Source organism: Neolamprologus multifasciatus, chromosome 11 (assembly GCF_963576455.1).
Source record: "Neolamprologus multifasciatus chromosome 11, fNeoMul1.2, whole genome shotgun sequence".
NCBI classification, from domain to species: Eukaryota; Metazoa; Chordata; class Actinopteri; order Cichliformes; family Cichlidae; genus Neolamprologus; species Neolamprologus multifasciatus.
Window position 1 is genome coordinate 9,659,016 of NC_140449.1, and position 25,138 is coordinate 9,684,153.

Here is a 25,138-nt window from a genome sequence, read left to right on the forward strand (position 1 = left end):
TGCTATCATAAATATTTACTCTTGTATGGCCCATCTCCTCAACTGACATTAATCAGTCAGTCTGGAATTACAAATAATAGCAAACAAAATAACTAGCTATATAACAATGTTTTAATCATTCTGCCACGTACCATGAAAGAACAGATCAATGTAAAAGTGGGATTACTAAGAGTGTAATTATTATTATTATTATTATTATTACTGATTTTATATTGTATTTATTCAGCCATTTATTCATTAATGTGATACAAGTTAAATCATAGGCAGAAACCTGCATAGCTTTCAAAAGAAGTGTTTCTGTTGGTGTCTCCACAACTGGAAAACAATTCAAGAATCCACCCTGGAAACCTGACCTGAGCCGTATCCCACATTTAACCTATATTAAAATAAAGCTGGAGCCTTCATAACATAAAAACAGACTATATCTATGACCTTGATGCAAGAGCGCAATAAAATATTTAATCTTATATCAGCTTGTTATTATTAAACAAGTTTTCGTTTAGTCATGTTTGTTTAAGCATGAGTCAGAATGTCAATGAAATATGCAATAGTTTGTAGACAAAAGAAGCTCCACTTCAATGAAAACAGCACCCCCAAAAAACCTTAATGAAGTCCAAAATGTATAAAACAAGTTCAAAAATTGTAAAAGGTTCAAACTTCGAACTTTTTTTTTGCATCACTACTGATACTGTTTGATAAATCAACTCCTACATGTACACAGAAACGTATCATCTGCTTTATTAAACTGCTTTTTCATGTGTAATGACACTCCTGTTCCATGCTAAAGAGCTTCTTTCATGACCTGCAAACTACAGCCAGTTTTGCAATACATCAGATTTTCTACTGTTTTACACTCCAGCCATGCACCACAGGCCCAACAACATATAAATCTTTCCTTATGTAACTGATTTTTGACTGCTGACGAGGCCTAAAATAAGTTATCTCAGTGGAGCATTTAAGGCTATGATGACCTGATTGTCTACTGATTATCTGGGTGTTTTGACTCAAGATACAATAGATGACAAGGACAACCTAGCTGCTCATACTCCTGAACATTTTTTCTGAACAGCAGCAAACTAATCATAGCTTTTTGCTCTAGAGAGCGCATTTCCAATAAGTCAACAGGAGGTAAGTGCAAAATTATTAAATTTTTGTATGTTTTTGATTTTTTTGCAGTCTTAAAGAGCCTGTGTTATTTTTATTATCATGTAGTTTTATTATTTATTTTATTAATTGTATTTTTTGTCAACATGTAAGTCCTGGAAAAGAACTCAAAAGGGAAAAGGAAAATGCTCATCCACCAAAGGATTCATTACATTGTTAACTCAAACCCAATTTGCAAGGAAGTACAGCAGGTTTTAAAGTTATTTAGTGATGCTGTCAGGCAATTTATTCCTACTTTATCCGATATACATGAAGATTTCTCTGTCTTGAGCTCCATAAGATTTGTTGTAAAGAACATATGTGGGAAGATATGGGAAGATCCACCCTTTCAAGCAGAGTAGAATTTAAGCACTGTCTAAGATTGACTAGCTATCACCAGACATTGATTTCCTCTCGCCTACTTACTTGCTTCATAGAAATAAACCAAGGGTAAATCCCATGGTACCACATGGTCAGATGGATGCACTTATGCAGTATATTTTTCTTTTTTCATCTTGAGATGTAAAAACCATGTCTCACTAAGTAATTTGGAACATACGCCCAGTGTGTGAGTGTGTGTATTTAGGAGGGTTCTCACTAGTATAAACAAACAGCTGCACGGCAGGTAATAAGAGAACAGTTAAAAGTTTAATATTAAAATGTCATCAAGACAAGGTACACGCTTCTGAATTAAGGTGTTGTGGTATTTATGGGCTGATTGGTGATCATTATTGTTATGATTGCAGCGGTTAATCGGCTCTCTAAAAGAATAATGAGATGATGCTTGTTAGCAAACCGAACACCTGCAAGGGCAGACATTGTGCATGTGTGTGTAGGTGTGATGTGTCTATGATTGGATATGGTCCAAATGGAGTACTAATAGCTGCACTTGTTGCCACTTTAATAAGAGAACCTGGCATACACAACTCTCCATTCATCACTCTCAACACAGAGTTGAAAAACATTTCTGTGGTGTAGTCACTGCTTCTCCAGTGTGTTTTCTGGCTTTATTTTTTCTGTAATTTGCAGTTTGTCCCTTTTGCAATACTCACTGTACCCCCCCCCCCAACACACACACACCACCACCACACACACACACACACACACACACACACATACACACACACAAGCCCGTTCAGCTATCTTAGTGAGGACCTTCATTGACATAATTGTTTCCCTAGCCCCTTACCCTAACCCTAACCATTAAAAATGAATCCCTAACCCTTGCCCTAAACCTAACCATAACCTAATTGTAACCCTGACACTAAAACCACATTTTGAGCCTCAAAAAGGCCTTCAAATTTGCGAGGACCGGTGTGTGTGTCCTCACAAGTGACTGTTGGTTCTCACAAGTATAGTAGAATGCAGATATCGGTCCTCACAAAGATAGCTAGACAGGAACACATACACACACACATCACCTTTTTTTCTTCATTCTTCATTAAGTCCAAGAGTCTAGTGAACAAAACTACATGATTAGACAAACAGGCAAACAAACAAAGGCCCTATCTGAGTTTCTTTTACAACCCTGCAAATAATTAATTTAAGAGCTGTAAAATGAACATCATATCTAGCCAGTCTTTCCAGTTTTCTATCAAGTCAGACTTTCAAATAAATGTTGTTAAAGATGAATTAAATTGGCACTATTGTTGTGCCCTTATGCATTAACATATATAAGACTGAGGAAATATGAGTAGTACCTTTAGGCTTATGTTAACACAAACTTTGAAAGTGCGTAGAATGACAAAGTGTAATGTTGGAAGAGGAAGACAGAAGATAGTAGATAAAAAGGAGAAGTGCAAAAGAGTTTTCACTGTTGTTACAACTCAGCAGGGGAGCAATATTTTTTCCTGCTAGTGTGAATCCAGATAATGAATAACTATCACATAAAGAAGTTTGGGTTTTTGTATGTGTGTGTGTGTGTGTGTTTTCAGAATATGTGCATGTGCAATAAGGGTGATTTGTGGGTTTTGGTGAAGACATATTCATGCATTTAGAATCACAATGTCACATCAAATGGAGAGTCCTCTTCACACACTGAGGTTAATTATGGAGTTCCACAGGGTTCGGTGCTAGGACCAATTCTGTTTACATTATACATGCTTCCCCTAGGCAGCATCATTAGAAGACATAGCATACATTTTCACTGCTATGCAGATGACACCCAGCTCTATCTGTCCATGAAGCCAGATAACACACACCAATTAGTTAAACTGCAGGAATGTCTTAAAGACATAAAGACTTGGATGGCCACTAACTTTCTGCTTCTTAACTCAGATAAAACTGAGGTCATTGTACTCGGCGCTGAAAAGCTTAGAAATATGGTATCTAACCAGATTCTTACTCTGGATGGCATTACCTTGGCCTCCAGTAACACTGTGAGGAACCTTGGAGTCATTTTTGACCAGGATATGTCCTTCAACGCACATATTAAACAAATATGTAAGACTGCGTTCTTCCATTTGCGCAACATCTCTAAAATTAGAAATATCCTGTCTCAGAGTGACACTGAAAAACTAGTTCATGCATTTATTACTTCCAGGCTAGACTACTGCAATTCATTATTATCAGGATGTCCAAAAAACTCACTGAAAAGCCTTCAGTTAATCCAAAATGCTGCAGCAAGAGTACTGACAGGGACTAGAAGGAGAGAGCATATTTCTCCTGTTTTGGCTTCCCTTCATTGGCTTCCTGTTAAATCCAGAATTGAATTCAAAATCCTGCTCCTCACATACAAGGTCTTAAATAATCAGGCCCCATCTTATCTTAATGACCTTGTAGTACCATATCACCCTATTAGAGCACTTCGCTCCCGCTCTGCAGGCCTACTTGTTGTTCCTAGAGTATTTAAAAGTAGAATGGGAGGGAGAGCCTTCAGTTTTCAGGCCCCTCTTCTGTGGAACCAGCTTCCAGTTTGGATTCAGGAGACAGACACTATCTCTACTTTTAAGATTAGGCTTAAAACCTTCCTTTTTGCTAAAGCATATAGTTAGGGCTGGACCAGGTGACCCTGAATCCTCCCTTAGTTATGCTGCAATAGATGTAGGCTGCCGGGGATTCCCATGATGCATTGAGTTTTTCCTTTCCAGTCACCTTTCTCACTCACTATGTATTAACAGACCTCTCTGTATTGAATCGTATCTGTTATTAATCTCTGTCTCTCTTCCACAGCATGTCTTTATCCTGTCTTCCTTCTCTCACCCCAACTGGTCGCAGCAGATGGCCGCCCCTCCCTGAGCCTGGTTCTGCCGGAGGTTTCTTCCTGTTAAAAGGGAGTTTTTCCTTCCCACTGTCGCCAAAGTGCTTGCTCATAGGGGGTCATATGATTGTTGGGCTTTTCTCTGTATCTATGAAGCGCCTTGAGGCGACATTTGTTGTGATTTGGCGCTATATAAATAAAATTGAATTGAATTGAATTGAATTGAAATAGAAATCTATCATTCTCAGGATTTTAGCTGCAGAGCCTCTGTCTTTGGACACATTACATTGTGTCCAATATATCCTGATACACATAGACCATTCTCAACTTATAGACAAAACCTATAACAACTCCAAGCTTTGTCAGAAAAAACAATCTAAGAAACATAATTAGGTATTAAGTATGGAATCAGTGTGAGAAGGCTGCACAGTCAAATTGTTTTTGTGCAGGGAAAAAAAACGAAACAAAAAATAAAATCTTTTCTTTAATTTGGCGCTTCGCTAGTTCTGCAATAAACACCCAGTTTTTGTCTTACCTTACAAAAAATTAATAAAGATTTCTAGGAAGTATGGAATATGTGAACAAGCCTGTCTTTAAAATATCAAAAGCTGTTTGTATGACAAACTTTGCAGAAATAGCAAAATGCCAAAGTTTAAAGAAAAGATTTTGTTTCATACAGTGGTGGCATCTTTAGGTCCTTGGCACTTGATGCCTGACTCCTCACTTTCCCTGATAGTTTGGACTTTCACATCATACTTTGCCCTAGCTAATCCTGTCTGCCTGCCTGTGTCTCATACTTGTATTGACAGAAGTAGCTCTAAGCTTTTACAAACAAAAATGTTGGCAGTGAAAGCACTTCCACTGTAGTTTCTTGTGAAATAGCGCAAGTTTTGCTTTCCAACTAATTATCCAGTTTTAGGTGGTTTCCCTCATTCACTAAAAGACAAACCATTTCAATATAATCAGGTTACATTATCTGTAAGATGTTGGGTAACTTTAAATCATCTGAATATCTTTTCAAGATATACACTAAGATGAACTATAATGCCCTGCCATTTGATTGGACTATTGCTGGCACATAGCTTCCTAAGGAAAGCCCCATGTCCACATTGCTTCCTAATAAACATCAAACTAGATTAGGGGCAATGCAGAGGGACAGTGGAGGAGTTAGATAGAGTTAGATATGCATCATGGGTTGAGGGAGGCAGACCCCTGCTGGTTGGCCTTGGCTGCTGTAACCTTTAATTACAGCTACACTGACAGTATTCCAGATGTCTCAACTAAAGATACACAATCTCATACTGGATTTTTCTTGCACTAAACTGATTTAAGGATGCTTTGGTTATATGACATTTGCAATTTAATTGGCCATGTATTAAATGCTTTCTTTTAATACCTGATATTCATCTAGCTATTAGAAGATCTTATTTAAAGATTCAAAGTCAATACAAACTGAACCCATTTACTCAGTGTGATAAATTAAGACAAAATATGTTCTTGTAGTGATTTTAAAAGTTAAGTTGTACTGTGTTTTTTTGTCATCGTTCTGGGTCGTGTGACCCAGTGTTTTGAGTTTCCTTGTATTTTTATGTAGTTTATTTTTAAGTTCATCTTGTCATGTTAAGCTCCTCCCATATGGAAAAGAAATTGAAAAAAAAATTGCATAAGATGTGGCCTGCTTCATATAGTGAATCATATAAGGCTTATATGATTGACTCATGAAAGTGGCCACTTTCTCATTACTTTCATTCAGCTGTTTCCTCATGTGCTTCCACTTCCCCTGATCACCTCCTGTGTGTATTTAGTCTGCCATAGTCATAGTGTTCATAGTGTGTTCATAGTATTCATAGCAAAGTGTTCTTAGTGTTCTTAGTCCTCGTCTTCCTAGTTATCACAGTTGAGTCACAGTTTTCTTAGTGTTCAGTTTTTCCAGTTTTCCAGTTTAGGTTCTAGTTTAATTTCGCTACTGTCCTTGCTGCTTTGTTTTTGTCTCTGTCTATTAGCCATTTGTTTCAAGTTCAATACCATCTCCTTGCCTGTGTCTGCTCCTGGGTCCTCATCAGTTACCGAACATGGTTGCAAACTGACAGTTTTTGAATCCCATAATTTTCTTGTTGTACATATAAAACATTTCTCTAATTCTCTAATGAAGTTTTCTCTAGCAATTTCTTAATTTGATTGTTTTCAAATTTGCACATTTTTTTTTTGACAAGGTAATGTGTTTAGCAACAATATCTAAGATGCATAAGTTTTAAGCTAAAATTAATCGTAAGATATACGTTTTTGATCTTTTGCCCTGTGGAATTATTCCCCCTCTGCAGGATTAATACAAAAACCTGGAACCTCTAAAAGCCCCTAATTTATATAAACATTTATGTTGCTTTTACATGAGCGGAATGTTCTAAGAAAAAGCTCAGAGTAATTGATGTTATTACCATGCATCTCCTGTCATTGCCTCACTAAATGCACAGGGACAGAGACTCACCTAAATGGCAGAGAGGAGCAGTGACCTCAGGAATGGTGGAAGTAAACACTGGAGCGTACTTTGATAACGGTATGCATTTGTTCCCTTGAGTCAAATACAAATGTGAATAGGCACAGAGAAGGAATGCAGTAAAGAAGTGGGGAAAAAGGAACTAGAGAAAGGCACAGGGGAGAAATAGAGAGGAAACGCTAATGAGATAAAAGAGAGCAATCATTTCTTCAAGTGATTGCATAGATGAGGGATAATTTATTATAAATGTGGGCTTAACTTCCTTTGACTTGGATGCATTAGCTTTGCCCCACAAGTGTTTCTCAACAGATCGCTAGAATCGCAATTTAGTCCCCCAGTATTATGCAAATGGCACTGCTGGCCAGCTCCTAATTCCTAGATTGCACTCAATGGCCCCTCGCCAAACCATTGTCCCATAATTAATGACTCATTCCCAGTTTTTCCCTCTGTATGGTTCTTGCTATTTACAGCTTAAACCTCAGAAAACCTAAGTAGAAAAAGAGTAAAGACAAAAACAAAATGGATTTACAGCAATCAAACTATCAAAATGAATAACCACTTTTAAATGTATAAATGGCACATAAAATGTATTAAATGATAAATGATAATGGACATAACATAAAATGTACTGATTGCTATAGAAATTAATAGTGTTAAAATGTCACTTATTTAAATGCAATGAACATCCCTGTTTATTAAACAAAACAGTAATTTAGCACAAATTAACTTTATTAAGTGAGCAAAGCAAAAGTAATTACACCATCTGTGGTTTATATGGTTTGAATGCTCAAGGGACAGTGAAGACTGTTATTTGACATGTAGTCATTATGGTGGTATTGCTTTCTATTTGTAATGGTATCCTAAATTACAAAAATCACACACACATAAAAATTATTTGGCATATTTTAAAAGCATGTATAAGAGTGACATACCGATATCCATTTTATAATAATACATGTAAAAGGGGGTTAGGATGTCAGTCTTACCACAGGTTTTTACAGTTACCTTATTCCTAAAATGCCACCTTTCTACCTAAATACTCTACATTCATCAAGCCTGTGACAAAATTCAGGGATGTCTCCCATTTTTTGCGGATTGTCATGTTATATATATCTCATATACAGGTACTATATTGTTGAAGTAACAAATGGTCCAAGCAGTAATCAATTCTTCCCCTCTATGATAAGAAAATACCATATTGGACACATAGGCACACAAAAATAAAGGCTGTGTCTTTATTTACGCACACTTGACAGGAATGCAGACAGAAAGCCATGTCTAAAAGCACATCCACCCATCCACATATCTGCCAATTCATTTTTCAGTCCACCAATCTGCCCCCATCCATGTATCTATTCCAGTCTTTCTCAAAGTGTGGTACATGTACCACTAGTGGCATGCGGGAAAGCTCCAATTTTTTTATAAAGATTAAATAATATACCATTGTGAAGGCATGCAAAGATGACATGAGAGTGCCGGAGTCAACCAGAAAAACGTGTCCCCAAGTGTGAGTCCTTCATAAAGAGTAGCCTTTCCTTATCGCCAGCGGTCGCTGCCACTACGGAGTGCTAGTGGGCTTGTTTCCCTGCAAAGGCGGCACAGCGCTGTCACACTGATGGTAAAAACACGGCCCTTTTCCGCGGTGCCATGATCCCAGCCACCATTGATGAGTTGGAGGCCCCGGGGAGGATTGGTGGGGGTGCGGGAGGCGGTGAATAGGGAACTATCCCCTGGATGCCGAAGCTCCTGGTAGCCAGGTGAATGCGATCCGCTTCTTCTGAAAATGAGTGGTAATCTCCCCAGCAGTGGGGAGTTGGCGACGCCAGCTCGTACCAGCAACTGTTGGAGGAAGACATGAGTGAAGAGGAATCTGCCATCATCCGTTCCTAGCAAGGACAGCATGCTCTCCATGAGCTCGAGTGCGGTACCATCACCCAGGCCCGAGAGACAGGAATTTCTTGGCCATTCTGCATCGGAGAGGGAGTAGCGCGACAGCAGCAGTGCCTTGAGAGCGGTATATTTCCCGTGGGTGGGGGAATCCTGGAGGAGGGTCATCACACGGTGGGTGGAAAGCGTATCCAGCAAGGCCACCACATGGTGGTATTTCGTGTTGTCGGCTGAAACGCCACAAAGGGCAAACTGAGTTTCGACGTGCACGAACCATGAAGGAGGGTCATGAAGCCAAAAATCCTACAGCTTAACCGCCACAGGAAAAATTTAAACGTAAAGCTCTGCTATCACTTCCAACATAAATGAAGACAGAAAACTAAACAGCAGTGACATTTGTAGGGTTACTGAAGTTGGGCGAGCTGATATATAATGATGTGCTGTGTGGTGGTTAGCTACACAGCTATGCTTAGCATAATATAAACACTGAAGCTGGAAGATGAACAAATGTAACTGCATGGCAGGATGCTGTTAACGGACCAAACTTCAGTCAGGAGAACAACTGCAGTCATTAATATACTGCTTCATGGGCTGGGCTGTAGTTACATTGTAAGGTTTTAAAAACTGAGCTTTAAAATGAATAGTGATGATAAAAACCGAGAGAAGCCAACAGTGATCACTGACTTTTTTTAGGAGCTTGTTCTGAGTAAATACAACAAAATATAAAGCATTAAAACATGTTAAAAATACAACAGGAGTAGCTTGGACCCAGAAGCAGGTTTCATCAGGTCATCACTTAAAGATTGGATATCCCACCTGTTGTGAATGTTTTAATGCAGTACAGTTGTTATTATTATCACATCTTGTTTATGACAGTTAAAATAAGTAACATTCATATAAGAAATAAAATTGCCTCGTATATGCCTTTATATAGATAATCACACGCATCACAATCGCAAATACATATGCACAAGAATTAACCTATCAACAGTCAGTGTCAGAGGGCTGCAATATAGATGAGCATATCTGATCAAACTAGGAAAGGTTATGCAAATAGGATCACTGTAATTAAACCAAATTCATGCATAAAACATTGAGCTACCTTACTCTCTCTCTCTGCCTGTGTGTGTGTGTGTGTGTGTGTGTGTGTGTGTTTGCAGAAAGTCTGCCTCCCTGCTGCTTCATATCCTTGGGACAAAAAAATGGGTGGGACCATTATTCCTGACACTGCATATAATATTGAGATGTTAGGTAAAGCATACAATGCTGCTAGACATACAAAAAAAAAAAAACCCTCAAAACACACAGGATGTGTACACATACTTTTTAAAATACTATCTAAAGTGAAAAGAGTTTCTATTTTTTTTCTCTTCTAAACCAACATTGACTCAAGCTCAAGCACTTTCATGTAGATAAGTGACTCAGCAGCATGATTATTCTTCTGAAACATAAAAAAGGCTTGGAAGCAAAAGTAAATGCAAAAATATTTAGACAGACAGATAGATAATTAAATAGATAATCTTAGACTACATGTATTATACAGATCATCAAATTTCATACAAAAAATAAAACAGATTATTATTGTATGGCTGGGGCACTTGCTTACAGACTTCACTATTCTCTGGCTGTCTATGTGCCTCACTGTAATTATGCATATCCTCTGTTGGGGTGACGCCCACCCACAAAACTCCATTTGGCCCTGAAATCTTTCTGGATCCTGATTCAGTTGTCATGGAAACAAGGAGAACGCCAGGCACGTGGTTGTGCCTTTAAATCCAATTAATATGCAGTCTGACTTATCTGTTTTTCTTAGAATGGGGTGTTTGTCTTGGGTGACAGGGTGAATGGGGTCTGGTAGTTGGTGTAAAAAAAAAGTTGGACAGGGGAGATTAATTATTCTTTATTCTGATTTTGGGGTGTGAAAGTGAGAATGTGTGCTTAAATGGTGTAAGGACAACTGGAGGATCAATTCATGTTATTGTGAGTGACAGGTAAAGATATGAGAATGAAGGGACACAAGATAATTCACAGACCTCTCACAATTTTCTATGATATATGTCTATCAACTAGCACTACACATTATCCTTTCTTATTAGACACAATGTAAGGGTCCTTCAGGTGCAAGAGAGGCCTTGATCTTACAAGGGGGGCCCTGACACCACGAGCGCGCAAAGATGAGGAAAGAGAAAGAAAAGTAGAAGAATAAAAAAATGAACATAAGGAGGAGTGAGAATATGTGAAAAGGAGAAGTGATGCAAAAGAAATAGGAGTGGAGCCAGGTGACAGCCTTGTAGAAGCAGCCAGCTGGAGAGAGCCAAACACTGAAGCCAATTAATTCCCTCCACATGTTTTGAGACAAAGGTCTGCACTTGACCCTGCTCAGAGCTGAGGAAAAAGCAGGAAGGGTGTAGACACCAAGGGGTGTGCAGGTTGTGGCGACAAACAGTGCACTATAGAAGTACAAGGATTAAGGAGCTAGAAGAGAGCAATTGAGAAGGGAGCTAGAAAAGAGTGACACAGACAGTGTATGTAAGGGGAGTGAGACAAGATGAGTGTAGGAAAATATACAGCATGTAGAAAGATTCATACTAAAAGGAATAGGGATTATGAGACAGATAGCTTTTTGTTTCAGAGAGATATTTTTTTTATCAGTTTTTTGTTTGTTAATTTGTTTTGTTTTGTTTTGTTTTGGAATATACTGATCCTTGGTTTGCATTTAGTGCACTTTTATGTTCATTTGTAACTCTGTACAGCAATACGGTTTAAAGTAATTGTTTGTGCACGTCAACCTCGGAACTTAGACATATTATCTTTTGGCTGCTAGACTGCAATTTACAATGGTGCTTTCATAAAGACACACCTTAACATCTTTATGAAAAAACAGACACAGACACAAACACAGAGCCTTCCAATGTTTTAAGAAGAGAGTAAATATAATAAGCTCAGCGACCATTTAGGAATGTACTGGACCATGACAAAAAGTCATCTATAGTTTGCACAACACTATTTAGAAAAAGGGATGGAGTACTGTTTAAAACAAATACAGAGCCTTGGGTGTGATCATGTTTTTTAATGATTACAAGATAAAACTTAAGACAAAACTGTTTTTTAAACAGAGTGTGCATTTTACAGGATCTTGGTAGCTAAGAAGCAAAAGTTGATATGACTTACTACAAATGTGTCGAATTTAAATAAGTTAACAAATTTGTTTCAGTTTCATTTTTGCATCTTTTTTTTTTTGCCCTTTAGGGTGAAACTGCTGCTCCAGTATATAAAGTGACATTAGAAAAGGAAGGTATTTTTTCTGTTAATTATTGGTAAATAATGCACACCAGAAATCTACCCAAATTACACAAAAATATGCTATGCTTATTGGACAAAGAATCTACTTAGCTGGACTTTTAATGTTGACAGCAGTTAGTTACATATTACACAGACTTTGCAAAACAATTAATGAAAGAGTTATACCTATATTACAAATAATGCCTGAACAGGCTCAGGCGGAAGCGATGCCTATTTATATGCCTGGCCTATATTCTTATTATTAAAGCTACCCTACCTTCCAAGTAGAAAAAATAAATAACATCAACAAACAGTTAAAAAAGAATATTCTCACATATAACATTCAAAAATATATTTGTTGAGCATTCTATTGAAGACCACAAATGACCGTAAATATTAAACGCAAAGTAAACACTATATTTTCTTAAAATAGGGATACTGAGAAAACTTGCGCACATATTTTTGTACTATGCAATACTGATTCATTATATATTGCCTTATTTTCTGACAATATATAATGTGGTGTACATATATATATATATATATATATATATATATATATATATATATATATATATATATATATATATAGTGTTAGCATCTTAAATAGCTTTAAAAGAATGAAAATATATTTTTCAATGCTATGCCATTTTTTGTCATTTTTTTTGGATAAGAAGAAATCATTAGAGCATATGGATATGTCCACAAACAATTGCAAACCAAGCTAAAATGGTGGTGAAACCATAAAAAGTGTTATGCATACGGAAATGGAGACTCTGTTCCTTAAAGTAAACATTGTGGCTGCAGTGGTAAGGCCTATGGTGACTACTTGGATGCACAGTAAGAGTGTAGGGCACACCCACTGATGTCTGCTCTTAAACACAAATGACAAAGAGAACTGTGCATTCTACTGAAACTATGCCGTCCCTTTGTTATTTATCACATGTCGGTCATTGGTGACACAGTCTTTTAATCCCACTTAACCTTATCTAAATGTTGGTGGTACTTCTACAGAAAGCAAACAATTGTCACTGCCTCTAGGATTCCTGTCTTTTTAGGCTCATTATAGACTGTTTGTCAAATCATCATTTTTCATATTTTAAACTTGAAGTGTAAACACTAATGACGTGTCAAAATTTAAACTCTAATTCTGTAAAGAACTGCTATAAAAAAGGACCAGACAATTCTAAAACAAAATAATGTTTGTAATAATGTTTTTCCTCCTCCTCTTCTTAAATTTGATTTCAGTTTTGAAATCCTGTGTGAAATGAAATAATATATATCTCATATTTGGAAAGGAGAAAGACCAAAAAATAGATCATTTGAAAATATAAGTGATCTTTTTGGACCCAAAGTCAAAGGGCATAAGGGCAGTTTCAGCTAGCAATGCTTTGTCTTCTCTTTAGCGTATTCAAAGCCAGGGAGAGAAAAAAGACAAAATGATTGGAAGAGAAAATCCTATCATTTGATTGTCTGACTACATCCCTCCACCTCCACATGTTCAACACCCCATGATAGGAACATCTCTCTGGGACAATAGAGTGAAACAAGTACTTGAGCGGGGGAGGCAATCTGGAGCTAGAGATGTCATTAGGGAGGACCCGAGAGCAAGCAATTGAGCAGAGTGCTTCCCTGGAGAGTTGGTTCTTTCATTGATATTCCCTCTGAACATTCCTCGTCATCTTTCTTCCTTTCTTGCTTGCTTCTATCGAATATATGGTATCTTCTCAGGTTTAACAAATATATGAAGCTATTTTTATGCAAATTGTTTCTTTTGAAAACTGAGTCTGCTTTGCTGGAATTCTCATCTGCACACTCGTGATACAGTTCTGTTAATTGTCCTTGTGGAGTCGTCTAATTAAATTAATTATTTTGCATTTTGTACTTTCATACCTACTACAACAACAACAGTAAAAAAAAAAAACCCAAACAAAACAAAAACTTCTTAAACAAATAATAATTTCAGATATTTCTTGTGGGACGCTCAGTCAACATGGCACTTAGTTATACAACTCTCCAAATAGGGAGACTTATGTTTTAATTTCAGATATTTAGTTTTCTTCTTGGTACTTTTTTTTCTTCTTCTTTTTTGAGAATATGCCTCTTCACTACATTAACATTGTACATTGAAAAATTTGGTGTCTTGATCAATCGACTATACTGTGTGTAACATATCTGGAATGAAATTCGTCTGAAGTGTCATGGCATAAACTCCAAAGGAAGCACCATGTTCCTGCCATTCAATTGAAGATTCGTGTAACCTTTTTCACAATCTATCGAATAGAATCACTGAAAATTATAAAGCAAGGTTTACAATTTTTTGTTTGTTTGTTTTTATTATGGTGAAAAATAAATCATGTGTAATAATATTTACAACCAAACAATTGTCAGCAATTTTACATACCATCTTCAACTGTGAAAGCAAATTCAACTTTCAAAAACACTGGGAGACGCTGTAAAATGTAAATAAATAAAATAATCTCATAAACCCTTTCTATTTACTATAGAACATAGAAACATATCAAATGTTTAAACTAAAACTTTACTATTTCATGAAAAATATTACCTTATTTTGAATATTGAAGCAGCGAAAAGTCTAAAAAAAAAACAGACTAAAGAGGAGAGGGTCCAATCAAAGAGGAGATGCACCATCCAGCTTGTTATCAGCATTCGTTACAAAGTTGGCATCTCTGATGGTATGGTGGAACATTAGTGCCTTAAACTGACAGATTACACATCTGGAAAGGCACTATCTATGATGTAAGGTGTATAAAGGTTTTAGAGCAACAAATGTACCTATCCAAATTATATCTTTTTCAGTAAAGCATATCTCTTATGGCATTTTTCAGCAAGACAATGGTAAACTGCATATGGCATTACAACAGCAACGGCCTGCCTGCAGACTGCCTGGGCACGTCGTGAAATAAAAGATATGGCAAAGAAGACACAGGACTATTGAGCAGCTAGAATTCTTTATCAGATAGGAATGGGACAATATTCGTATCCCTAAAGTCCAGTGACTAGTCTGCTCAGTTCATGGATTATTATTGTAGAATTCTTGCTGCTGTTTTTGATGATGATGATGACGTTGATGAACGGTTTATATGAAAATTTAAATATGAAACAGATACATCTCTTTAACATATCCTTCAATTGGATATATTGACATTTGACAAGACTGTGTATAACAGTAAGCAAAGTTACAAAAAAATCCCAAACAATTATTATTTCAGCAGGATGGTCATCAAACGTTTCTCAACAAAGCTCAGCATAGGAAAATAATAGATTTTCTTATACAGACTGGATCTATTTTCACTCCTGGACTTCTAGATGTGGTTCATATTGCAGAATGATCCCTAATCATTCTGCATTTTTTTATTCTATGTATCTGCGAGTGCCCTGCCCAGGGTGTACACTCTCACCCTCTATAATTGCTGGGATAGGCTCCAGTCCCCCTGCATCCCTTCTGAAAGCTGATGGAAGGATGGAAAAAAAGTTGGGTTTACTACAGATGATCATAGTTTAAAGATATAAGGCCTCCCAAACGTTTATGTGTAATGGGATGGAAGGACGGTATGTAAACATTGTGATTCCAGGAAGAAAAAAAAACATCTCACACTTTGTGAGGTAGAAGTTGATGGTACTGTAAACAATCCATGACAGACCCAACCACATCTCAACGCTTTTCAGCACACTTTATTATGGCTGCTTGTTTACACGCTGCTGCAGCTTTTCAGCCGCCAACCGAACACACACCAACAAGAATATAGCTCAGGATCCAGCACAGACTTTTAAGCTGTTGAGGCGTGATTGTGGATGCCGCTCAGGTGTGTCCGTCCACCTGCCCTGCAGACCAAGCCAGAAACGAGGTTTCTGTAAGGCAGAGTAAATTAATGTAATCGAGTAATGTTTAATAATAACAGTTCTTCTTGGTGCAGATGTGGATACTGTATTGTTCTTTCTTTGTGATTTTTCATGTTTTTTGCCAATTTTTAGTTTGTTGCTTGTCTGTTTAGGAGCAGACACGGTCTCTAAGGGCATGGGGGCTCTGGGGTGATAACAGGAGGGGAGAAGCTGCAGAGAGGCATGTAAGACTGCAACTTTGCTTCCTGGCCCCAACTCTGGATAGTCACGTTTTAGGGGGTTTAGTAAAATTTCTAGAAATGAGAGCTGCTCCATCCAAAGAGGGATAGATGCCATCTCTCCTAACAAGACTGGGTTTCCGCCAGAAAGTTTCCCAATTATCTATAAAGCCCACATTGTTTTCTGGACACCACTCAAACAGCCAGTAATTTCAAGAGACCATGTGGCTAAACATGGCACTCCTGGTCCGATTGGGAAGGGGATCAGAGAAAACTACAGAGTCTATCATTGTTTTGGCAAAGTTACACACCGATTCAATTTCAGTTGTAGTGATCTCCGATTGACGTAACCAGGTGTCACTACTGCCAAACTGAATTATAATTTTACTGAATTTACCTTTATCCTTAGCCAGCAGTTTTCAGTTTCCCTCAATGTCACCTGCTTTGACCCTGGGAGACAATTGACCATGGTTAGGGTTAGGGTGTCTCTGGCTTTACATGTCTGAAACCAGAATCACAGATTACCAGAGTTTGATCCCCAGCAGGTGTGTCACCAAGTGGGGGAAATGGTTCAACACGTGAACATGTCTCAGACAGATAAGACTATGCTTCCTCCTTACCGTCACCTAGCCATCTTACTTTCCTGGCCGTTGGGGACAATTTGACAGGGGAGAGCTAACACTACTTTCGGGTTAGCTTAGTGGGGGCCTGGTTAGCTTCAGGTTTTTCAAGGGTCCGAAGCCGAGTCTCCTATTCAGTTCCAGAGCTGCCTTTGAGGCCAAGAGCCTTGTCACAGCTGGTAACATTAGATAGTACCTGCAGCCCATTTTGTTTACTTACTCTAGGTAGTCCATCTCTTTCAATTGTGCCATCAGCTCCCAACACAATGTTTATATTGTCAAGGAAACCAGAAAAGTAGCTGTTACATGAGGGAAGCTAGACTATAGAAAAGGATCAACCGAGCAGCAGGAGTAGATACCTGCTCCTTTGTATAAGAAGGAACAGGACGAGCACTTCCCAAATCTTATAACATGACCTCCATCAGGCTACTTCTGCACATATTTCTGAACAACAGGTGAGAGACAGACTCTATGAGGGTGGCATGAAGGCCTGCCATCAGTTAATGGGACCTGTGTTCACAGCCTAACACTGTGCTACTCAAACACAGAATTGGCAGAGACACTGTACTGTATGCATACTTTATGTTGTTTAAAATGTCATCTAGCATGACTTGTTTGGGAAACACAACAAATAATGGCACACATGGATGTGCCATGCTGCAGGAGCTGGAGTATCTCTCAAACCTCAGAGGATGGAAGAAAAATCAGTCAGGAGGTAGAAGGAGCAATAATCTGTAGCCACCACCTGGTAAACCGTTCCATTTTGGGAGTTGCCTTGTTATTGCCTGTCCAATGCACATGTTGTCACTTTTTAATTTAATTCAATTTAGTTCAATTCAATTCAATTTAGATAGTGCCAAATCACAACAGCAATTACCTTAAGGAACTTTAAAGCACTATCGCAAGGTATAGATCCTTCAATATTACAGAGAAAAAAACCCAAATCAAAGGAACCTTCTTTTGAGTAAGTACTTGGTGGGAAGGAAAAATTCCCTTCTGACAGGAAGAAGTCTCCAGCAGTATCAGGTTGAGGTAATAGGGGGAAAAAATCACACTGTATAACTTATATCAATATCAATCTGCCCAATTTGACAGAGCCAAAGAGTGAAAGCCATGGTCTGTCTGGTTAAGCACCAGATGCTTGCCATCCAGATTAAACATCTGGTTAGACAATATATTTCTAGTGAATTTATTTGGATTTAGAAGCATGAAATTATTAGTCATTCAGGTATTTATGTCTTTAAGACTTTCCTACAGTGTGTGTTATCTGGCTTCATGTTTCGATAAAGCAAAGAGGACCTCCCATTTATATGAACAAATTGGAGTCTATAAGAGGTGGAGCTGTATAGTTCCTTTGGTCAAAGGAGTTTGCAAAGAAAAGCGTCTGGACTTCTTTAAGTTACTTGAAGACGTTTCACCGCTCATCCGAGAGGCTTCTTCAGTTCTAAGGTCAAATGGTGGAGAGTCCCAGATATAAACCTGGTGGGAGTGTCCCCCCACAGAGGGACAAAAGGACCCCCTGATGATCCTCTAATCGCCTGAGCCAAGGTGTGGAACTGGGTGTGGGTCCCAATCAGCCAGAGTTTCAGGTGATTTCATTGTGAAACCTGGCCCCACCTTATCATGCGAATTCCTGAGGTCAGATGGCCCAGGGTGTGAGTGGGCGTTAAGGCGTCTGGGAAGGGATCTCAAAACTGGATTATAGATGGCAGAGAGTTGGTGTCGTAAACCACCGCCTCTGTTCAAAGATGGTCGCTCACAGTGGACATAGATGGCTTCTTTCACTCCTCTTTCAAACCATCTGTCCTCTCTGTCCAAAATGTGAACATTGGCATCCTCGAAAGAGTGTCCTTTATCCTTAAGATGCAGATGGACAGCTGAATCTTGTCCTGTGGAGGTCGCTCTTCTATGTTGTGCCATGCGCTTGTGAAGTGGCTGTTTGGTCTCTCCAATGTAGAGGTCTGGGCATTCCTCGCTGCACTGTACGGCATACACCACATTGTTAAGTCTGTGTTTTGGCGTTTTGTCTTTCGGGTGAACCAGTTTTTGTCTGAGTGTGTTGCTGGGTCTGAAGTACACCGGGATGTCATGCTTGGAGAAAACCCTCCTGAGTTTCTCTGATACACCGGCTACATAGGGGATGACAATGTTGTCTCTTGCCTCTTTGCTGACTTTAAAAAGTCAGCAAAGAGGCACAGAAAAGAAGATCAGACACCAGCGAGGGAGGATAAGAAGGACAGGCGCAACAACATTGTCATCCCCTATGTAGCCGGTGTATCAGAGAAACTCAGGAGGGTTTTCTCCAAGCATGACATCCCGGTGTACTTCAGACCCAGCAACACACTCAGACAAAAACTGGTTCACCCGAAAGACAAAACGCCAAAACACAGACTTAACAATGTGGTGTATGCCGTACAGTGCAGCGAGGAATGCCCAGACCTCTACATTGGAGAGACCAAACAGCCACTTCACAAGCGCATGGCACAACACAGAAGAGCGACCTCCACAGGACAAGATTCAGCTGTCCATCTGCATCTTAAGGATAAAGGACACTCTTTCGAGGATGCCAATGTTCACATTTTGGACAGAGAGGACAGATGGTTTGAAAGAGGAGTGAAAGAAGCCATCTATGTCCACTGTGAGCGACCATCTTTGAACAGAGGCGGTGGTTTACGACACCAACTCTCTGCCATCTATAATCCAGTTTTGAGATCCCTTCCCAGACGCCTTAACGCCCACTCACACCCTGGGCCATCTGACCTCAGGAATTCGCATGATAAGGTGGGGCCAGGTTTCACAATGAAATCACCTGAAACTCTGGCTGATTGGGACCCACACCCAGTTCCACACCTTGGCTCAGGCGATTAGAGGATCATCAGGGGGTCCTTTTGTCCCTCTGTGGGGGGACACTCCCACCAGGTTTATATCTGGGACTCTCCACCATTTGACCTTAGAACTGAAGAAGCCTCTCGGATGAGCGGTGAAACGTCTTCAAGTAACTTAAAGAAGTCCAGACGCTTTTCTTTGCAAACTCCTTTGACTACGATGACCTGGATGACTGAGAACCTTCACAGACATATAGTTCCTTTGATTTGTTAGTCTGTTTGCCTAATGATTCTTTTTATCCGTTCCATTTGCACTTGCACTTGCACTATAATCAGCTGATTTCAGTTCATGTGATCGAGGACGAAAATAGAGGAGTTGTCTACAGCAGGAATATGTACAGTATTTGAATTTTTATTGCACAAAAGGACAAGTGCATTATGGTAAAATGGAAACTGCATCGAGGACAGACACAACAGCATTATACTTCTAGGAGAACTCCAGCTCTTTGCAAACATCTGCACAGACACCATGCTAATACAAGGCATGTCATCAGATAAGGCAGCCTGACAGTATGGTACAATAGTACAATCAGGCTGCCAGCTAATAGCATCACGATAAATAGCATATTTGCATGGCAGACCTGACTGTTTCAGGTCTGCCATGCAATGTCTGTTTCTGTCAATGTCTGTTTCTTTTGCAGTTAGGATGTAGTTTGTAGCTAAAAGCCAAAGGAGCTGCAATTAATGCATAAATGCAGACAGAAAATATGTCATGTAATGGGGAAATAAGATTGTGGACAAAGAAATAATGAAAATCTGTAGTTACATTAATGAACAACATGTATGTGGAGTGACAGTCACCTTCAAGGGAAGCAGACACCTGGTATTTGACATGGGTTTGTATGAAACTAAGCAAAGTTACAAGAACAACATTTATTATTTGAACATGATTTTTCATTCTTTAAACAACTCTTAGTCATGATCACAGTAAGCATATATAACAATGGCTGAGTATATGAAAATGCAGATCGAACCTACTTTGAGACACATACCTATGCTTTAAGGTAAGTCCTTGGTAGAATATGTTTCCAGTTTTTCAGGTATTTTATATTATAAAATTATATATTTTATATTATTTTTAGTCCCCCCCCTAACAAACCCCCCAAAACAAAACAACAATAACAACAAAAAGCAAAAAGAGGAGTACAACTTAAATGTGACAGCAATAACATAAAGTTAGGCAAGACTGTTCCAGTAAGTGAAGGTAAGGTGTCTATGAAGTGTCCGGTCCGTGATCTTCCCCACTTTCCTCAGGCACCACTTTTTGTAGATGTCCTGGAGGGGGGGAAGCTCACCTCCAATTATCCGTTCAGAACACTGCATCACTCTCTGAAGAGCTTTGCGGTTGAAGGTCCTGAGGATGCGGGAGCTCATGCCAAATCTCTTCAGTCTCCTGAGAAAGAAGAGGTGCTGCTGCGCATTCTTCACTGTTTTGTTCATGCGAACAGACCATGTGAGATCCTCTGCCAGATGTACACCTAGGAAATGGAAGCTGCTCACTCTCTCCACAGCAACACCGTTGATGGTGATGGGGGTGTGTGCTTCTCTACAACTCTGGAAGTCCACTATCAACTCCTTTGTCTTTATGACTTTGAGGGTGAAATGGTTCTCCGGGCACCACTATGTCAGGGAGCTGACCTCCTCTCTGTAGGCCGTCTCATCACCTTTGGTGATAAGGGTTAGGGTTAGTATGTGTGGAAACACTCCAGCCAGCTCGACCTCAAGCATATTTGATAGAATAGGATGATATGACTTTTTCCATGTATTTTGTAAAATATATCTATATAGATGTATATAGATATATATTAACAGAAAAAAGCAAAAAAAAAAAGAAAACAAAAAACCAAAGGAAAAAAAAAGTACTTATTTTAAATGTGACAGTAATATCATTAATAACCTTCAATTGTCAAACTAATATATTTTTGGAAATATTCTACCTTATCAAGGCTTAATTACTGTTATAATTTAAAAACTGACAATTGTATTTAAAAAAATATTCTAGAAGGAATTGCAAATTGCAAACCATTAAAAAAAATTGTACATCTGTCAAATCCTCTACTTCAGATTAAATATGATAATGTTTTCTTTTGTCTATAGGATGTTGACTACAGCTGGAATATTTGTCTTGTTGTCTATTCTAGGAAAGCTGAGTGGAAATTTGGGTGAGATTGAAAAATGTATTTAAGAAATATAAAAAGTAAATGTGAATTTATTACAATTCTAGGATTTGGTTGATTTAACTCACGAAAAGATATTAAAAGTAAATAACTGGTTTGAAGAATTCCTATTTAATTATATATTTTAATTAGATCAGTGATAAAGTGTTTTCAAAAAGATTATAGGAAAAATTCAATGGTGAAATTACTTACACCACTGTTAATTACATTTGGAAATTCTGTGCATCTTTCTATCTTTTAAATATTAAGGTGAAAATGTTGCCAGACTAGGACAAGTGGCTCAGTCTTCAACGTATGGGAATGCCAAACCCGAAAATGCCATTGATGGGAATCATGCCAGCAACTTCAACCAGGGATCCTGTGCCTGTACAAACAACAACTTTAATCCATGGTGGAGACTTGACCTTTTGAAGACATACAAAATCAACTCTGTGACTATCACCAACAGACAAGACTGTTGCCCTGAGAGGATCAATGGAGCTGAGATCCGCATTGGAAATTCACTTAATGACAATGGCAATGTGAATCCCAGGTAAACGAGCTATTTATCTTATACTTGATTGAAACTTTGTCATAACAGTCATATATGTGGCAATCCTTAATTATGTTTATAAAACAAAATTCTGTTTCTACCTCCTTTTTTAGAATTAAGTCCACAATACAATTTCGAGCAGCATCTTAACTTTCTGAGAGGGACATTTAGACAAATTTTTGTTTTACATTAGTCTTATGTTACTTGTTAATCTTTTTTCTTGTCATTTGTTTTCAGATGTGCTGTAATCTCATCTATCGCTGCTGGGGCATCACAAACCTTTGCATGCAATGGAATGGAAGGTCGCTACATAAACATCGTTATTCCTGGAAGAACAGAATACCTGACACTTTGTGAGGTGGAAGTTGATGGTACACTTTCAGGTAAATCTTGTCCAATTCTTCTTGTGTGTTCCACGTTTAATGAATACAAAATGGTTTTTGGAGTTCTTCTTATCATATTATTGTTAATATTTACAACTTTTCAGAGACGAATGTTGCCAGACTTGGACAAGTGGCTCAGTCTTCAACGTATGGGAATGCCAAACCCGAAAATGCCATTGATGGGAATCGTGCCAGCAACTTCAACCAGGAATCCTGTGCCCATACAAACTATGACTTGAATCCATGGTGGAGACTTGACCTTTTGAAGACATATAAAATCAACTCTGTGACTATCACCAACAGACAAGACTGTTGCCCTGAGAGGATCAATGGAACTGAGATCCGCATTGGAAATTCACTTAATGACAATGGCAACGCAAATCCCAGGTAAATGAGCTATTTATCTTATACTTGATTCAAATTTTTTCATAACCGTCATATATGTGGCAATCATTAATTTTGTTTGTAAAAGATTTCTACTTCTACCTCTTTTTTTAGAGTTAAGTTCATCAGGCAATAAAGAGCAGCACCTTAATTATCTGAAATTGACATTTATACAAACTTTTATTTTAGATGAAACTTATGTTACTTGTTGTCATTTGTTTTCAGATGTGCTGTAATCTCATCTATCGCTGCTGGGGCATCACAAACCTTTGCATGCAATGGAATGGAAGGTCGCTACATAAACATCGTTATTCCTGGAAGAACAGAATACCTGACACTTTGTGAGGTGGAAGTTGATGGTACACTTTCAGGTAAATCTTGTCCAATTCTTCTTGTGTGTTCCACGTTTAATGAATACAAAATGGTTTTTGGAGTTCTTCTTATCATATTATTGTTAATATTTACAACTTTTCAGAGACGAATGTTGCCAGACTTGGACAAGTGGCTCAGTCTTCAACGTATGGGAATGCCAAACCCGAAAATGCCATTGATGGGAATCGTGCCAGCAACTTCAACCAGGAATCCTGTGCCCATACAAACTATGACTTGAATCCATGGTGGAGACTTGACCTTTTGAAGACATATAAAATCAACTCTGTGACTATCACCAACAGAGAAGACTGTTGCCCTGAGAGGATCAATGGAACTGAGATCCGCATTGGAAATTCACTTAATGACAATGGCAATGTGAATCCCAGGTAAATGAGCTATTTATCTTATACTTGATTGAAACTTTGTCATAACAGTCATATATGTGGCAATCATTAATTATGTTTTTTTTAAAAAAAATCTACTTCTACCTCCTTTTTTAGAATTAAGTCAACCATACAATTTCGAGCAGCATCTTAACTTTCTGAGAGGGACATTTAGAAAACATTTTGTGTTACATTAGTCTTATGTTACTTGTTAATCTTTTTTCTTGTCATTTGTTTTCAGATGTGCTGTAATCTCATCTATCGCTGCTGGGGCATCACAAACCTTTGCATGCAATGGAATGGAAGGTCGCTACATAAACATCGTTATTCCTGGAAGAACAGAATACATGACACTTTGTGAGGTGGAAGTTGATGGTACACTTTCAGGTAAATCTTGTCCAATTCTTCTCGTGTGTTCTGGGTTAAATGAACACATAATGGGTTTTGGAGTTTTTCTTATCATATTATTGCTAATATTTGCAACTTTTCAGAGACTAATGTTGCCAGACTTGGACAAGTGGCTCAGTCTTCAACGTATGGGAATGCCAAACCCGAAAATGCCATTGATGGGAATCGTGCGAGCAACTTCAACCAGGAATCCTGTGCCCATACAAACTATGACTTGAATCCATGGTGGAGACTTGACCTTTTGAAGACATATAAAATCAACTCTGTGACTATCACCAACAGACAAGACTGTTGCCCTGAGAGGATCAATGGAACTGAGATCCGCATTGGAAATTCACTTAATGACAATGGCAACGCGAATCCCAGGTAAATGAGCTATTTATCTTATACTTGATTCAAATTTTTTCATAACCGTCATATATGTGGCAATCATTAATTTTGTTTGTAAAAGATTTCTACTTCTACCTCTTTTTTTGGAGTTAAGTTCATCAGGCAATAAAGAGCAGCACCTTAATTATCTGAAATTGACATTTATACAAACTTTTATTTTAGACTAATCTTATGTTACTTGTTGTCATTTGTTTTCAGATGTGCTGTAATCTCATCTATCGCTGCTGGGGCATCACAAACCTTTGCATGCAATGGAATGGAAGGTCGCTACATAAACATCGTTATTCCTGGAAGAACAGAATACCTGACACTTTGTGAGGTGGAAGTTGATGGTACACTTTCAGGTAAATCTTGTCCAATTCTTCTTGTGTGTTCCACGTTTAATGAATACAAAATGGTTTTTGGAGTTCTTCTTATCATATTATTGTTAATATTTACAACTTTTCAGAGACGAATGTTGCCAGACTTGGACAAGTGGCTCAGTCTTCAACGTATGGGAATGCCAAACCCGAAAATG

At 38.3% G+C, this 25,138-nt stretch overlaps 1 long non-coding RNA gene and 1 pseudogene across 1 annotated transcript; both read left to right on the forward strand.

Annotated features, from left to right (window-relative positions):
- The first annotated feature begins 510 nt into the window (after positions 1-510).
- LOC146507814 (uncharacterized) lies at positions 511-22,329 on the forward strand. Its single transcript, XR_014876785.1, has 3 exons — positions 511-1,128; positions 21,690-21,754; positions 22,019-22,329. It is a non-coding gene; the product is annotated as an uncharacterized LOC146507814 (long non-coding RNA).
- A 401-nt stretch (positions 22,330-22,730) lies between these two features.
- On the forward strand, positions 22,731-23,885 carry LOC146507815 (pentraxin fusion protein-like; annotated as a pseudogene).
- The last annotated feature ends 1,253 nt before the right edge of the window (positions 23,886-25,138 follow it).